This window comes from Apis florea, unplaced genomic scaffold (genome assembly GCF_048593485.1).
Source record: "Apis florea isolate Af1SG1 unplaced genomic scaffold, ASM4859348v1 contig_2274_pilon, whole genome shotgun sequence".
NCBI classification, from domain to species: Eukaryota; Metazoa; Arthropoda; class Insecta; order Hymenoptera; family Apidae; genus Apis; species Apis florea.
Genome location: NW_028256550.1, coordinates 2758044 through 2777184, shown reverse-complemented (window position 1 = coordinate 2777184; position 19141 = coordinate 2758044). Strand labels below are relative to the sequence as shown.

The 19141-nt window shown below is 32.3% G+C and overlaps 1 protein-coding gene and 2 long non-coding RNA genes across 4 annotated transcripts in view; 1 reads left to right on the top strand and 2 right to left on the bottom strand.

Moving 5' to 3' along the window:
- LOC100869964 (protein kinase C-binding protein NELL1) overlaps window positions 1-19141 on the bottom strand; it is a 77531-nt gene that overhangs the window by 39911 nt on the left and 18479 nt on the right. The window lies entirely within an intron of this gene.
- On the bottom strand, window positions 8171-12438 carry LOC105736995 (uncharacterized). Its single transcript, XR_004225996.2, has 3 exons — window positions 11954-12438; window positions 9335-9620; window positions 8171-9159 (listed from the first exon to the last, which is right to left on the bottom strand). It is a non-coding gene; the product is annotated as an uncharacterized LOC105736995 (long non-coding RNA).
- On the top strand, window positions 11165-15035 carry LOC147658363 (uncharacterized). Its single transcript, XR_015290653.1, has 4 exons — window positions 11165-11666; window positions 12116-12551; window positions 14312-14545; window positions 14621-15035. It is a non-coding gene; the product is annotated as an uncharacterized LOC147658363 (long non-coding RNA).

Here is a 19141-nt window from a genome sequence, read left to right as displayed (position 1 = left end):
GCATACGTAATGCATATTGACAACCACGATGGAAGTCCGACAGTTGCGCTGATTTTATCCACGGCCTTGCATGAAACACGAGAGCCTGTTTCTCGCGTTGAAACAGTAGTTTGTAACTAAAATACTCCCATTAATCCCGAAATGTAAATATATACCAGATGAAAAAGAATAATCAATGCGTTTCCCCCTCCCAGATACCATTTGCACCAGAAATAATCAATTCCACGTTTCTATAAACTCATTTTATTTATTATTAAAATTACAAGATTTTTATCTAATTACGGAGGGATAAATTGTAAAATCACAACAAAGAAGGAACGATTATCCTCCATCCAAGTCGATTTTGTTCGATAATACTTGTTTAATATTACAGAAACTTACAGAATCAAACGTTTCCTTTGATGTAGATAAACTCACTTTTGAAATTAATCATATATCTGCATTTCATAAAACCGATTTGCCTCGAAATATTGTGTTATCAAGGAATCATTATGCGAATGTGATAAATACGTTTTTTTCCACATTGGCAAAATTAATCGGACAATGACAAATTACTTTCTTCCTCTTGGAGTACAGTGAACCGCGAATACATTATCGCGATAGTAACACCGGTGGAAGTGGGGTAGTATGCATGAAAAGATACGTGTGTTCAGAAAGCAGTTGGTTGAAGTACGGCCATTTGGAACTCGTCCGTGGCGTAAAAGGAAAGAACTTCCGGGGAAGGAGTCAATCCGGAAGCTTGCTAAAAGCCTGCTTGGAAATTGAAGCACGGTATTCCTTTAAAATCTCCCCGCGATTATGCTATTCGTCCGCGCCGTCCTTCCTAAAACTCGTCCAATAAATGAAGAAAAACGAAATTATTATTTTTCAATTTTTCAATTTTCAAGCGCTCGGATAAAGTGGAATTAAATATTTACAACAAGGAAGAGAAAAAATGGGACAAATCGGTTCCAAAATGAAAAAAACCCATTTCTCTACAATTTTTCAATTAATCGATTAATTGAACTGAATTGAATTAATTCTACTACAAATGTCTATCAGGATTGTTAAATGAAATTATATTATATCGTTGTTCACAGATTCCTCTATCGCCTAGAACCAAAGAAGAAAAGGGAATGATTGTTGCAATTTAAAAAAAAAAAAAAAAAAATTCGTCAAAGTCAAAAAGAAAAGAGAGAAAGCGATATTTTTCGTAAATTCGTACGAATCACTTCCTTGGCGACCCTTCTATTTGCCACGTCGAAACACATGGAGGAGGAACTGCTGCAGGGGGTGGCTCGATTGATCCCACAGGACGAGCAGAGTCGCTTAAACCTTCCCTTAAAGAAAACTCCCCACGGTTGGGGTGGACAATTTTCACGCGATTCAGTCCAAGTCTCCTCGAATCTCCCCGTCCAGGACGTGAACAGAGGCTTTCTTTATCCTTCCAGGAGGAACACCGTGAAACACCCCTCGACGCATCCTGACCACTCGATAATGAGCAATTCGCTCTCCATTTCCCAGCCTTTTGTGCCACCCTTCGTTGACGCGTGCCACGCATCTCCACACCCCTCCTGCGACGCTTCTCCTGGACACGCCGTATGTTCGTTAGCCTGCCTCGTTTCGTTTTGGGGTGGCGCTGACTGAATTTCGGTGGATCAGCGGGAATTCTGTTCGATGGTCATTGGTAGAGGTTATTTTCTGGTACGAATTTTTGGTACGTGAAAATTCCTGGAAGTTTCTCCTTTTTCTTCTTCTTCTTCTTCTTTTTTTTGGGGAGGAGGTAGAAATGATAAAGTTTCTTTCAAGATAATATTGAATCTGAATTTCATTTTTAATAATGGTGTTAATTTAAATAAAATTTTCTAAAGTTTTTCATACATATCAGAATTTTTGGGAATTTTTGAAGTTTCTTCTTCTTCTTCCTTTTCTTTTTTTTTTTTTTCTTAGGTAGAAATGATAAAGAGTCTTTCAAGATAATATTGAATCTGAATTTCATTTTTAATAATGGTGTTAATTTAAATAAAATTTTCTAAAGTTTTTCATACATATCAGAATTTTTGGGAATTTTTGAAGTTTCTTCTTCTTCTTCCTTTTCTTTTTTTTTTTTTTTCTTAGGTAGAAATGATAAAGAGTCTTTCAAGATAATATTGAATCTGAATTTCATTTTTAATAATGGTGTTAATTTGATAAAATTTTCTAAAGTTTTTCATACATATCAGAATTTTTGGGAATTTTTGAAGTTTCTTCTTCTTCTTCCTTTTCTTTTTTTTTTTTTTTTTCTTAGGTAGAAATGATAAAGAGTCTTTCAAGATAATATTGAATCTGAATTTCATTTTTAATAATGGTGTTAATTTGATAATATAATATATTTATATTATCAAATATATATTTTATAATATTTATAAAATATATATATAATATAATATTTTATAAATTTTCTAAAGTTTTTCATACATATCATATATATAGAATTTTTGGGAATTTTTGAAGTTTCTTTTTCTTTCTTAAGTAAAAATGATAAAGTTTCCTCTCAAGATAATATTGAATCTGAATTTCATTTTTAATAATAGTGTTAATTTGATAAAATTTTCTAAAGTTTTTCATATGTACAAGAATTTTTGGGAATTTTGAAGTTTCTCCTTTTTCTTCCTCTTCTTTTTTTTTTTTTTTTTTTAGTTAAATTATTAAAGTTTCTTTCAAGATAATATCTGAATCTGAATTTTTTATAATGATAACTTGAGTTAATCCAGCGTTAATTTAAACGAATAACAGAGAATGCCTATTAGATATAAAAAGATAAAATTTTGTAAAGTTTTTCAGAAGTTTTCTGGGAATTTTCGTTTGGTAATTTTTATAACACCACTTCAAGTATTAATTTTTAAACTGAATAATAAATTTGCGATATAAATTATGCAAATGTGAATAATATCCTCGAATCTAAGAATCTTGCTTGAATATTCCGTTTCTTGTGACATATTCCATTCTTGTTCGATGCTCTTTACGTACAAAAAAAATTGCATAAATATTGAAGTATTCGGTTCGTACGAACGCGTTGTACTATATGCATTAACGTGTACATTTCCAAGTAAATTGTTTCGATAATAATCGATCAGAAAACTGGTCGTAAAACATTCAACTTAAAATTAAGAAAACAGATATACCTAAATCATTTAAATGGAATAGCCTGGAGTTTCAAAATCTATTTGATGAAGGCAATTCGTTGTATGAATTTTACATTCGAGTAACTGATAACTGAATAGTTGTCATTTATTTGGCCCACCCTTTTCCATTAACTGTCAATCATCGCCGATGTTGCACACTCCAGACTCGATTGGGGACGATTGACGAGGCGCTCGAGGACGCTACTCGCCCTTTAAATAATCGACAAACTTCAATAATCGATGCCGTCCCTGCATTATACGCGTTCACCAAAGATGTTTATCGAGATCAAATTAGATTTGAACGGGCCAAAAATGCCCGCGTGAAATCGTAATGGCCTATTTTGTTGATTGTTGAACTTGAATCGAGAATTGTGAATCACGAATTATCGAAAACGTCACGAATATTTAAATCATTAAAGAAAAGAAATTCTGCAATATCCATTAACACTCATTTCTCTTTGCATCGTGAAAAGAATTGTTAAAGAAATAATAATTCGTGTGTGTTTCAAATCGTGCGTGTCGATGTTTCTCGACAATTTTAAAATAATTTTCAAAGAAAAAGTAAAAGGGCTTATTAATAAAAATCTGAGGCCATTTCCTCAGGAGTGGAGTTTAAGTGGAAAACGAATTTGAGGTTAAGCAGCGAGCGAAATTCGCGAGGAGTAGCGTGGAAAATTGAAGAACGCCACTCCGTGTCGAAGAATTCGAGTGCCGCTACCCTAAACCTGGGTCAAGGTCGAAATAATTGGTTAAAACAGGTGTTCGTGATGAAAAGGATTCGAACTGCTCTCGATAATTGCGCGCACAGGCCTTTTTACCCTCGCAGCCAGCAAATTTTCTCGTTAAAAATCTCGTCAGTGAGATATAGTATATGCATAAAAGAACGAGAAATTCAATTTAATCGATATTTTCAATAAAGAACATCCTTGTGTGTTATATCGTTTTTATCCTAACTCCTTCGTTCACAATAACACCGAGTCAAAATCAATTTTAATTTGGCAAAAATTTTAGTGTTTTCATGTCAATAGAAACGAACAAAAGTCTAATTAATACGCGTGAATGACCCGTTTTAGAGGCAAGTTAACACCTGTTCCGAATTACTGTAGTGGCGCGTAAGGAAAATGATTCGTGACAGGAAGGGAACAAAAGGTCCCATCAGGCACGTGCCAAGGAGAGAGAGAGAGAGAGAAAAAAGTACTCGAAAGGTAACGATGCGTGAAGCTGGGTTCCTTTGTACCCGTGGTCAAGGACCATATTAATTCATCGATCATGAAAATGCTTCCTTTCGAAACACTTGAAAGTCTCTTTCGAAGGGTAATCTATCGACACTTGTATCATCTATGATATTTGAAATTTTTCATTCCTGTGCAGAATCGATTTAAAAAAGGAGTGACAACGACAATTGATAATTTAGAATATTGTTATTTCTAATCCATTAGAAAATTAGAAAGTTCGAAATCTGATTTATCAACAGATTTGATAAATTTGTCATCGAAATTACTCGAGCGAATCGACCAACAGCTGATCGATTTTGCACGATGATCAATGAAACGATAAAACAAATAATGCATCTTTGTGCACGTGCGATTGAATGCGTGCAATTGAACGCGCCAGAAAAGGGTGCGCCATGTTGTCTGGCCGCCCCGCATTGCGCCAGTGAACTCGGCGAAATCCGGACACAACGGCCGCCCGTATCTTTCACTTAATAGTTTTCGAACCTTTCGCCAATCTATCTTTTCTATTTATGATATACGTATATCTGAATGTATAATGTGTAACAAGGCAGGTTTAAGCCACAGGGAACAACATTGTGGCCACCGATAACCGACACTTGTCGTTATTGTTACATTCGTATTTTAATGTTATAGCGTAACGATGTAAAATATACGCAAGGAAACGTTTAATTTAATATTTTAACAAAGCAGACAACGAATTGATAGATAAATGGATGGATAATTAGATTTGGTATTTTATTCATATTAAATATTATATAATTATTAATATAATCACTTTCTTGTTATATTATATGATTTATTATGTTTCGCGTGTTCCTTATAATATCATATAATTTTATTAATATTGAATATTATAAGGAAACATATTTGAAAATTATAAATCTCGTTTATTTCAATAATGAAAAACACCATTGAGTGATATGCAATATGTAATAAATTAGTATTATAATGTATGTCACTGAAGATGACGAGTGATGAGATAGGAATAACGATAAATAGCATAAATGAAACGTCTAAACATCAGATATAATGATTTGTTTTCCAAGATATATGAGTAGAAACCACGCGAAATATCTAAGTAAATAAATATAATTATATAAACAAGAATTACGATAATCGACGAAGATCTTTCTCGAAATAACGTTTATTCGAGTTATTAGCTGCCCTTAGATTATTATTAGATTATATTAATTTTTATAATTAAAATTTTATTTGCAGAAAGAAAATATAATTGATTTTCTCGTCTTACCATAAAACCACCATTTATTGAACGTGCTCTTACTCGTTGAATTCAATTATCAAGTAATCGTATCTGATCCGAGGAAACTGTCTGAATTCCAATAAAGTTAATATATAATTATATCAGTTTAAAATTTAATAATTAATAGTTATTTTCCTGAGATTCATTGATTGCCACAATCAATAAAATATCTATAATTTTATTTGTTATTTAGAATTAGAAAAAATTCCAACTTACAAACCGAAAGATAATTAATCCAAAGTTAATGTAAAAATTTCTTAAATTTTCTGCACCAATATCGCGTGATTTCGACACAATTACAAGTTTTTCATTGCGGATGCAGCCACCTACAGGACACCTCGTTTCCTCCCCTTCAGCCTACTTCCGAGCGATGCAGGTTGAACGTGAACGATCGTTGTCGAATTTTAGAACAGCTTCTCTCGAAAACAGCAGTTGAAATCAATTTTGTTGGATCAGCCGATCTGTCACAGTTTCAACGGGTGCAAACAGACTGATACAGTTTAAGGCACGCCAATGGAATTCTGAATAGATTTGTCATCTATATTTTTTCTTGTCTTAAGAGCAAATAACTGGAGATAGTTTGTCCAGGCTAGGTCTCTTTACTTTGCGCGTAACGATCCTGGATTATTTTATATCTAATGATCTCAATGAAATGACACCTTAAAAATAAGATATTAGTATGAAAGTAAAAAAAAAATCACTGTATACATATTATATATTAGGAAACAAATTTTCCATGATTTTAAAAAGAATAATTCATTAGATTTTGAAGGAGAGAAGAAATAGTGATAAGAAAAAAATATTGATCAAATAGAATTTCCTAACATAATACAGAGATCGATAATGTAAGTTAAGAAAGAAGAAAATCCTGTGAAATGTACAAAAAGTTTTCTTAAAATAATGCTTTTGTATTTTTGAATCTTTTTTTTTTTTTTAAATAAGTCTTAAAACAAACTGTACTTATTCAATAAAAATTACTGATGTTCTAGTGTCTATTAATGACTATGAAAGAATGATACCGACACGAATATTTTTCCTGCTCCTCCTTGAAATTTTTATTTATAGCGTTACAGATTGTTTTAAGAACATGCTCATTAAGAGGATTGGACTATCTGAATTATAGCAGACAAAAATTATATTTACTTTCCAACAAGACTTAAGAATTTCTCTCGTAATTAGTCCTCTAACGAGGCAGAAATACTAGTTCCTGTTATATTTAGCGGTAAATGGAGGAAGGGAAGTTGTCATATGGGGAATGTATGGGGCGCCAGGTGTTGCTGCGCGATCTGCTTGTGCAACACCTGCCTTGCGGGAGGTATATCCATGGAATTCACATAAATTAGACGTTTCTTGAAATAATCCCCGACAAACAAACTCAAATACTCCTCCAAACTTCCAAACTTTCCTTCAGAAAAAAGAAAATTAAAAAATTAACAAATCGAAATATCAATCACAATTCTCAACAGCTTTAAAGATAAGCAACATTTTTCAATAATCATTGTAGTGTATCAGTCATGCTTGTCCCGTACTTGTACTTCTTTTTGTACGTTTGTTCTATTTAAAAGAAAAAAGAAAAAAGAAGAAAAAAAAAAAAAGAAAGAAAAAACATACACATCCCATAAATTTCGCCCAAACACTTCTCGAAAATATATCCCCAACATACAACAATATACACAGAACAAGATAAATTCGGTTATTTTAAGGAACCCCGCGGAACAATCCCCCATAAGACTGGTCGAGGAAAACAGTTTAAAGTAGACCGAAAACATGGACAAGGACGGGGAATCGCGTTCAATTTATCGAACGCATATATAACAAGCCCTCCGGCCTAAAAGCAACAATCGGTGAAAAGAGAGTTTCGGCCGGGCGAGGAAACAGGGAGCCAAAAATAATGTTCCCTCGAATTTATTATTCGATTCCACCGCCTTCTTCTCTTCTTCTCTTTCTCTTTTCCCGGCTGCCTGGTGGCAAAAGGCCGCCGAGGCGAGGGGAGGACGGGAGGAGAGGAGAGGGGAGCGGAGCAACAAGGCGAACGACAAGCACGACAACTGCGACGAAAGTCAAGAACGTGGAGTGCCTACGAATGTGGAGAAGGCAAATTGAAGTAGGTCATAGCTTCCAGATTCCCTTTGCAGGCCGGAATAATCTTCACCTTCCTCCTTCCTGCCCCTTGAATCGGCTACACGGCAATCCCCCGGGAGCACACGGGGCAGAAACGGGGCTTGAATTCATTATTTCCCATTTCCACGGCCCCCTTAATTGCATTCGCTTTCGTTCGACCATAATTCGTCTAGCGGGCCATTTTCCTTCTCACAGCCTCTCTCTGTCTTATTTATCATCCTTTCCTCCCTTATTTTCCTACTCGAGTAGGACGAGCCTAGTAAATTTTAGGCTAAAATTACTGTTCTGAACTTCCCTAGTAATTTCTAGATTGAGGATAGAAAGAAAAATATTAGAAAAAATGTTTATGTTTTCTATCGTTATGATTATTAGAAAAGATACTGTCATGCTTATATAAGTAAAAATACAGATAATTTATAGTTTTCTTTAATAATGTATACATATTATCTTTACCTTAAATTAAATGTCCTCAATTTGTAAACATATACGCTATGATAATATTTTTGCAAAATGTTATTATAGCCTCCATTCTGGAAAATTACGTTTCAATCATAATATAAATATAATTTAGAATCAAAACTTTGCACAATATAGATAAAACTCCTAGACAGACCATAAGAAATATTAAGAATCTACGAAACGTATTCGAAATTACGATAAAATGATCAAAGATGAGCATCATCCAATCGTCCATACCACGCCACGAACATAATATTTGAAATGTTATAAACATTGGCAGCCGTTATTATTCAACCAGACAAACTTCTTGTTCAACAGAAGTAATTCGAGCAACAATCGCGATAATCTGGCATCCCTTCGAGAAGATTTTCTCAGTAGTCGACAGATCCAGTTCGTAATACGCGATAATCATCGTGCCCTCCTCGCTGTGACAATCTGCCTCGACCTTGACAGTAAGAAGAACTCGATGGAAAATTGTGGTTGACGAGGGTGCTCCCATTTGCTCGAGGATACTCTCGATTCATCGTTAGATTTTGTTTTTCTGTAGGTTCGCTTGAAAATCCTTCGTGTCTATTACCCCCGATAAGGATTGTCCTTGATGAGTCGAGGTCGTTGGTGAAACGGGATCGTCGATCCCCCAGGGTGATCTGTATGTGTTTGACATCAATCACCCGCCATTTCTCCGAAAGGGCTTCTTAAAAGAAATCACAACAACTTCTGACGAACTCTTTAGTTGTTCGTAATAAGGAAAAACAGTATGAATTTCAAGGTTATCGATGTGACCAAAAAGTTGGAGAGGTTTCTTTTATTATGGCGAGATAGAGATAACTTATGATACCAACTTTCGTCCTTTGAAGATAGATGAAATATAGACGAGATATCTGATATATTGCAAATAAGTTTGAATATAAGTGGAAAATTTTGGATGTTTTGTGATTATCTAGAAGAAGAATCAATTTATGTAAACAGTTTTCTAACGTAATCTAAATAAATTCAACAATCGTTTAATTTTGATCTAATGTACACAACGTTTGAATAGTGGAAGATCCATATAATAAAATGTCTCAATTTGATGAAATAAAATATCAAATAATAAACATTTTTTAATATATTACCTTTTTGAATATTATTTGGAGATTTTCATTGTTCTCCTGTGTAAGGAATTTCCAACATGCATATTTCACGGTAGTAAAATCAATTTTTAAGAGTGAGAAGGATTTTATTTCCGTTTCGACCGCTCTTTTCACACGGTTGTAAAGAGACAACGTTCCAGAAATTCGTCTCACGAAAACACTATGAAAGAGGCAATCCGTCCTTGATGCGATATGGCGGAGACGTTCACACGTTCAAAGACAGGAGAAAAACAGTGGCCTGGCGTTTCGTCTCGACGGGCATTGTTATCTGTGCGTTTAAATGAAAATTGATACAATAAAATACATTAGAAAAATATTCGATGAAAAGTTTAAATTAAATTTTGTCATCTATTGAAGCAACGATTTCAAAAAGTTTGAGTTAAAAGTTTGCTATTTGAAATAAATAATACATAATGACAATGGAATAATATAAAATACAAATCCTTCTGTTAAAACAATGTCGATCTCCTTCTATTAAACTTGATCAAATAAAAAAAACAAATATAATACAAAAAAATCAAAGTTCTGTTACAAATATATTATTGCATTTTCATTTTTCAATTGAATTGATTGAAAGAGGAAAAATTATACAGATGATTTATTTTCATTCATTAAACTCGTTAATATTAATTTTGTAACAACTTATATAATTCAAACGAAAGAAACACTTTACTCGTGGAATAATTGAATATTAAACGACCTTTCTGAAATTATAATTATTATAAATAATACATCTTTCACTATTGATAATGTTCTCTGTTGTCGAAGAACGATCGTCATAAAAGAAGAAAATGAGAAAAAAAAAAAAGAATAAAGAGGAGAAAGATCATAAAGCGAGAAGAGGAAGAAAGAGAGAAAAAAGTCACGATGGATCTGTTTATTGCCAGCCGAAATAAAAATCACGGTGCTCGGTGGGTGGCGCGTGGTTTCGCGACGAGGAGCAACGCGGTAATGTCAACGGCTCTTGTATCAGCTAGAGAGCCACTCGTCCTCTTCCACTGTCTTCTTCCTTTCAGCCTCCTCTTCGAGCTTCGCCTCTCTACTTGCGAAAGATGCAATCAATTATGACGACTTTACAATTCCCTTCTTGTCGTCCGCGTCGTCTGCCACTTCATTCGCTTCTCCGTCATCTCTTCTGACTCTTTTTTTTTTACTACGAACGTCTGGCAAATTTAAATTTCGCGCGTACGGAGTAACGACGGGTTATTCAATAATCATTATCGAAACGATTAAAACATCAAGTGACTTTATATCATCATCGATTGTGAACTGAAATTTATATAATACTGTGATATTATATCGTAGTTTGAATTATTATATTTAATTTGAAATTTAAATTTTTTAACATTTCTTTTGTTTTTTCTGAGATTTAGATTTAAATTTGATTAATTAATGCAATTTTCATAGTAACCTATAATCTGAGACTTTATCAAATATATAGATCATCCTGAACTATCATCTTTCTTTCTATTCTAACCTAACTTATTTTAATTTGATTTTAAAATATTTGTATATTTGTTTTATTTAATTAAAGTGATTGTTTAATTGAATATAATTAAAAAATCAAATTAAAAAATTTAAAAAAATTATAAAAGCATTATTAGCATGGTTAGAAACTTCATATCGTAAAAGCAATTTGCATATTCACAGAGTGCCATAAAAAATCCTAGATGATCCATGTCGAGAAGAGTTAGTTAGACGCTGTATTTTTAAAACAGTAGCTGTCTACTAGTAGCAAATAATTTTTACGCGTTGTGACACCGGCGCCGTTTTAGCAAGCGTAGGCGAGGTTAGATTTACTCGCGCTGAACCATTCGCGTCTGGTCGGCGTCTGGAGTCGCGTCTTGCTCGTAAAGTCATCAGTCGCTTACAGAATTGGTCGGTTGAAACTATTACGTGCTTTTTACGATGCTCGACTTTCGTGTTGTCTCATTTTCGAAAGCTTCATTGTAACGTGGATGTACGATACCGTCACCGGTGACACAGTTCTTTTCCCTTGGCAAAACAAAATTCTCATTTACGCGATAAATGCGACGGATTAACGAGGAACTGACAGAATATTTTGTGTAAATTGTGAGAATCTCTCTTCTTGAAAGTGAAATTTCTTTTTTTACTTGTTTATCCTAATATTTCCTTCAACACACACAATCCAACGATTGATCAATATCATTTATTATATAACGTAAAATGGAACTATGTGATCTACATACATCTGTAATATATTCTGGCACGATTTTTCCTACTTGACATACAAAATTCTCATTGCATGACAAAAGTGATGGAATAATGTAGAATCAGAATATTTTATATTAATGTAAGTATTATAATCTTCTCAAATGAAAATTGCTTTTACTATTGACATCTCTCTACTTAACCTTTATTTTAATACGAAAGATTTGAAAATCATTCGATAATTTTTCATATATATGAAAAAAGTTCTTATTTTGATACGTAATATCTACAGAAAGATGCAAAAAAACTAGTAATTTTTGATATTCCAAAACGAAATTTATTTAAAATAGCAAATTAACGAAAAATTGATACGATATTTCTTGTATCAGTAATTTTCTAAAATAAAAAAGTTTATTATTTTGTACTAACCTCTTTTTTCGTATAATTCGATGTGAAACAGGAAACAAATAACCTCGAACTATGAAATATTCTTTTTCTATCGTTTCTTAGCTATGAATAGATGCACAAGATAACTTTCGTTACAACACAAAACGCCATTTTGTTCGAATGTCTTTATGCGACTCGTTTCAGGTATATTTGAAAAATCGATTGTCCTATTCATTATCGATCTTTTACGATAAAAATCGAGAATACGTTAGAGAAACGATAGCAAGTTGAAAGAAGACATCGTACGTGCTGCCACGATGGGACTATCGCGTGTACGGGTGTGTTCGTTCGTGTAACGTAGTGGTCTATCAATTTCGCGGACCTGGACGTTTACGAGGAGATCGTAAAGGCGACGTAATAGGCGTACATGGTCGTATAGACTGTCGCCGGGTGGTCAGGAAATTCGATCGAGCGCGAAGGGTTTTACGTAAGTCTCGAGATCCTTCGATCGTCCTCCATGTCGCAATGTTCGTTGCAAACGTTACGCAGTGAACATAACCTCGAAATACATCGTTCGATTTCCTGCTTTTCTTCTAATGGCAATTGAAAATTCGTTACGAGAGTATGGAACATGAAGAAAGTAAGTTGTTCGTTTTACTTTACGTTCTCGTCTGCAGATTCGAGAATATTGCAGCAAAGAAATAAAGATTTAATTATTTCTAATCTACGAATTAAAATTTAGAGTTTTAGCATTTTTCTAATATGACTTTAAAAATTGTGATTCAATTCATAATTAACATTATGTGATAAAGAAAAATATCTTAAAATTTTTATAAAAGAATTATTAATGAAAGAAACAATTAATTAAAACATCATATAATTATTTAACAAAATTAATTCAATGATATTGATTTGTAATTGAAATTTTTTATCTGTTCTCTTTAATTATTTTTACATTTTATTTTCTTTATTCAAATCAAATGCCCCCAATCAATAATATTTTAAACATATCAGTTAGATTTTATTTTCGTATCGCTGCAATCTACATTACTTTCTTTTATTTTTTTCTCAAATTGTATTAGAATATGATAAGCAAACAAAAAAGAGATAGAAATGTAATTTTTCATATTTTTTCAGCCTCATATTTTATATTTATTACTCATTTTTATACAAAATTTATACAAAAACGAAGATATCAAAATTCACATTATAATTTCTTTCATTAATTAGAAAATGTAAATTTTTGACAAAAGTAAGAAATAAGAATAAAAATAAATTGAAAAGTTTCTTTTGATTAATAGTAGATTTCTTTTCTATAAATTTATATTTAAATTTAATACACGATAATATTTAATGACTGAAATTCAATAAACTATAATATAAAAATGACACTCGTCTTATCTGTCACATAATCGAGATTTAAATCTAATCTTAATTTTCTTTCGAATATTTTACCTTTTATCTTTAAAATTTTAATAATATATTTACACAATGTCTAATTTATTTGTGAATAATTCTTACTTTCTCACTTTGATATCTTTTCGTGTACACGATATCAATAGACTGGAAAATAACAAATTCTTAAAAATAAAATATTTCGAAGAATGTCATAGAGTGGCCAGGTCTATATATTTATATTTTATTAGCCTAGCTGGAAACCACGTAGGCTGAAGCAATGTTAGAATTTTTTCAATGTCCGATACTAAACAACCGTGCCAGAAGTCGAATGTTACGGTGCAACATTTTTTGCGTAAAAACATTATGTGTTGTTGTTTACGAAGATTTCCGGTATAATAATATTATCATATGTGAACTTATATGTGAACAAGCATCGAAATAAAGTTAAATACATAAAAATAAATATACTTTGTTGAGATCATAAAATTTGCATCATAAAATTTGTATCAGAATCTCATTCTTTTCGTTTCCTTAAAAAAGCGAATCCTAACCTAACTTAAAATGCAAAAAGTTGAATTGTTATTATGACTTAGAACTAATCCCTCAAGTTTTATTATTATTAATATTTATTTGAAATTAAAAAATTCAAAAGAAAGAAAATTCGATGCGACTTTTGAATCATCCTTCGATTTTGAGAGGTTATTTTTAAATATAGTTGTTAACTAGAATAACTTGTTCCTTTTCTTTAAACACTTTTATCTCTTTCTTTCGAGTTTAGAAATATAATCAAATATCGAAAATAAGTATTCATCAATTGCGTATAAATGCAAATTGCAAATTTATCACAAATCATTTTCAAGACTTTATATGTTAATTTATCTTTTTATGGAATGAATATAATTATCAAAGATAAAAAAAAAATACATTAAATCTTCCTCAAAACCAGTTTATTTTAAACAATCTAATGTTTATTTTAAACAACCTAATGTTTGATGTAATTAGATTTCAGCAACAGTTTCTAAAACGATCTATGAAGATTATCAAAAGATATCATAAGATCAAAGCATGATTTCGCGGAAACTTGAGATTATCGAAACACAGAATGACAGAGGTACACCGTTTTAAAGACATCTGGCCACCTGCGGAGCTTCATCGCGAGCGTGGGCTGCTGAGTGCAAGAAGAAGGGGTGTCAAGGGTGAAGCACTCGAGTATGAGTATATACGTCAACGCATATGGTAACACTGATAGATATTGTATTAGATTTTTTCCACTTCAAAATTCTGATACTAATGATTATTAGTCTGCCGTAGATTTGAAATATTTGAAGAAAGTCATGAATAAATTGTTCACAGATCGTCAACGATTTAATTTATATCCATATAAGATGAGTATTATTGATAATTATATTATTAATAATCATTTCTATTATAGTTTTAATCAATATTATTAATAATCAATTTGAATTATTTACAATATTTTAGGTTTAAAGGATTCTCAAGATAACATGTAATAGAAAACGAAATCTGTTATGATAAATCGAATCTACATCGTCTACATTCTATAATAATATTCGAACGGTTGAATAATCGGTGGGATAGAATCATTATAAGCCGAGAAATAGACATAAATCAAAGGAGATCTATGATTCCTTGCGACATCTTTGAAATTATCAATGATACTGTTACACATTACATTATAATTAATTAAAATTTCTTTTTTCTGAAATTTCTCTTATTTTTTTATAAAACGTAACATATATTCTATGTTATATCTAACAATTTAATATCAAAATAAATATACATAGAAATATTTTCTATCTACAAAATATTTACATTTTCGTCATTTAGTTTTTTTAAGCATTCAATAAAACGTTAAATGCTTTATGAAGCAAATTTCTTAAAGAATATTTCTAATAAAAAATCTTAGAATAATTATTACATTTATTTTGAAAAAATGTATAATTTAATGCTTATGATTTACGATTGGTAATGTGTAGTGTGATGAAATAAATGATAGTTTTATGATATTTATGTCTTGTCCATATTTTGAATAAGATACGGATATATATATATATAAAATTCATTGATGGGAATTACTAGATCACCAGATTATTAAACTTGGCAACGACCTCATAGGAGGTTTATATCTTTGAACGAAAGATTCACATTCTCATATATGCTATCACATATAGCAATATCTATCTAAGGAGAAATGGCAATGACGATAAATCGAAGAGGCATGTTTCTTTGGTCTGTTTCCAGCGAACTGACTCCTTGTCAAAATTCGCTAATTATAGTTCAACTAGCAACAAGGCGAACGCATTACCATCGACGTTGACGGCCGCGACGACTCGCTTGGACTTGAACCAATCCTGACCTTCCCTGCTGCGTCGTGACGACCTAGAAAATTGCGTGCGTCATATTTGTCGCAGCGTGTCAAACGAGCCGTATATGTTATATTATTCCACTGAATATCGTGACCGGAAATATTAAATGACGTGATAACCGAAACATATCATGCAAAATTTTGATTTGAGATTCAAAGAAAATCTAATGTCTATTTGAGAAATCTATAATATATAAATCGGATTCGAGAAATTTTTGGAACTAGAATTAAAAAAATCAGAATTTAATTCAGAACTCGAGACTTAAGAGACTCATTTATTAATTTAAAACTTAGAATTTGAAATATTTTGAATAAGGAAATATACAAGAAAATATATAATTTCATATTTAGGATTCAAGAAATGTATTTATTATTTTTTTATAATTTTGGAACTAAGAGAGATTTATTGTTTAATATTGTAAAAATTTGTAATTAAATGTTAAGAAATGTTATATTATATTTTAATAGGAATATGAATTACTCATTAGAATAGAATTTCTATGAAGATTCTTTGGAAAATAATTAATAATTATAATTGAAATTTATATAATATAAATTTATGATTTCCTGTATTATTTATAGCCTTATATTTATAAATTTTTATATTTTTAAATTTACATACTTTTTTTACATTCAATTGACAGATTTATAATTAATTTTATTAACGATAACTCTTCTAATTATATAATTAGAATTGTATATGAATTCACACATAATAAAAATGATCATTAATTACAAATGATGTTTCCTTATTTAATAAAATATATAAATATGGATAAAAAACGATTCTCCAAAAACGTCTAAATAGATAAGAATAATAATAAAATTTCTTGTTAATCAAAATTCAATTTTTATTGAATTTTAAAATGCAGAACTTTATGAGAAGTCCAATGAAATTAGCATCAATAACGACATTCTAGAATATAATATAAAAGCAATTACAAAGTAACTGTGACGTATTGAAAATTGTTCGCGCATAACATATCTTACACGATACTTCGAAAAGAGATATAGGACATTTATTGTTTCGTACATGTAAATTCATCATCTCTTTCCGTAACATGTGGGTACGCTAATAGCTGGTGCGTAAATTTTACCGTGTATGTAAAAACGTTATCACGGTAACGTGCCGTTTCCGTTTCTCATCATTTTATGCGACCACAATTCCGATACTTGCACACCTTTCAAAATCGAACTCTTACGCGTGACATGCATAATGCATCGATCGCATTGGACGTGTAAATGCGATAAAAATCCATCACATGTGAAAATGTCAAGTTGAAACGTTTGCACGCTTATAAGTATAATTTGACGATTTATTTTTCACATTCTTGATCAATGTGTAGTCTCAATATGTTACGCGATCCTTTGGATTGAACGTTTGCAAAATTGAAAATTTAAGAATGAATTATCGAAGAAAATGAAACATTTAGGCGATCCAATTTGGATTTGGCATATTTGAACGAGGAATTATAACATAACGTATAAACGAAAAAAGAAAAACTTAGGGATCTTTCCATCCACGAGCAAAAATAAAGGAAGAATATCGTCAACGATATACAAAGATTTGAATCATAACACGAATAACGATAAACGAAAAATGAAGGAAACATATAGGAAATCCTTATTAGAAAGATGATTATAATACACGTTCGAAAATTAATTTCCGTTGAAAATGGAAGAGAGAAGAATAGAGGAGGAAAGAAAGGGAGAATTGGAATAAAGGAGAATAAAGGGAACGAGGTCTACTTTGTGCGTTCCGCTGGTGAAATTTCTAAGGCTGGTCGGAATGACCGTGACCTTACCGAACGCTCGTATAGGCGTCGTGTCGAAGGCGCGATGGCGAAGGGTGGCGGTCGAAACGAGCCTCAATTGAGGAAGATGCGTGCCGCTAATTAGCACCAATTGCCGTCACCGACGAACAGACATTAATATTCGGCTCATCGATATTATCCCCGTGACCCGACCGGGGATCGGTCGGCTTCTAAGCCCATCGATCGTAATTTTGGCGGCGCCCACGAAACAAATGGCGGATTAATGAAGACGATGGATGTATTATATCTCTTCGTTTCGAATCCGTTCGCTAAACAATTTTTCTGATGCCTCGAAATATTAATTTATCACGTTTGATAAATTGGAAAAGTGATTAAGTAACTCGAATGGTATGATTTTGGAAGTAGAATATACTTTAAAAGTATACTTCGAGTTATCTCGTGTTTTCTGTTGATCTTGAAATAAAGAAGATTCCGTTTGTTAAATATTGTTTCATTGGAATATTTGAAAATTTAAATTGGATTGATTTGAAAGATAAACAGTTTTTATTCAGTTCTTCGGAAATTTTCATAATTGCAGAGGGTTATTTAAGGGGGATTACAATTCGGGGGAGGGAAACAGACATTTATTTTTCTCATCGTGGAAAAAGTGGATGGAGTGTGAACGATCTGGAAGAAAAACTAATTTCGATGGAAAGTAAGATAGACGCCCGACCGATACCGGAAATGGAATAAGGGATGAGGGAGAACAAAGCCGTGAAATGAAACCTCACTGTTTGCACGAGATAAAGAGGGCAACCGAGAGGTTTGGCTGCTCAAAGAACTGGAAGAATGCGAAGGACGAAGACGTTGGAATAAGAAAGAAAGAACATCGAATACTAATTAAAAATTTTCAATAACAATTATTATATTAAAACAATTCCTGCAATAGTAAAAACTCTGTGATAAACCGTGATAAATATATAATAAATATATAATTTAAATATCCACCTCTTCATCGAAGTGTATCTCTCAATTATTTTAATAAAAAAATTCCTTTTATTTCATTCTTAACTATCATAATGTAAAGTGTAAAAGGAATAAGATTTAAGTTCTAGATATCACGATAAAAAATTTAACGAATTATTTTGATATTTGAATCAAGATATTAAATATCAGAGAAGGAAAGATTATTAGAGAAATATAAACGTGGTTGGTATAAACTGAAACTCGTTTTATCCACGAGACGGTATATTACTCGTTATTACGATTTAAAATTCTAAAATTGTGCAAAAACGATCCTCTACGCCATTACCAACAATGCTCAATTCGAATAAACGTCACCGTTTCAAATGATGTGAAATGGGGCAGAAGGAAGGTTTCGCGGGTGGTGGAAGTTCGATGAAGAAATTTTCGCAGAAGGAAGGAAAGAAAACGAAAGGAAGGAAGATGAAAAGAAAAGAGCGGCAAGAGAAAGAGCGAGTGTCGAGTAAGAAGTAAGAAAGCATTCAGGGTTTTAAGGGGATAGAGAGAGGCAAGATGGCAGGTGTGGGTGATTGGGGGCGATCGATGAACCCCCGAGAAAAAGCTGGGCGGCGGAGGTGGAAGGGACGTTGGGAGAAGGGAAGGGGGCGGGGAGGAGCGTACGCCACGAGGGTGCCACGAGGAGGACGGTGGATGTAAGGGGTGATAGAC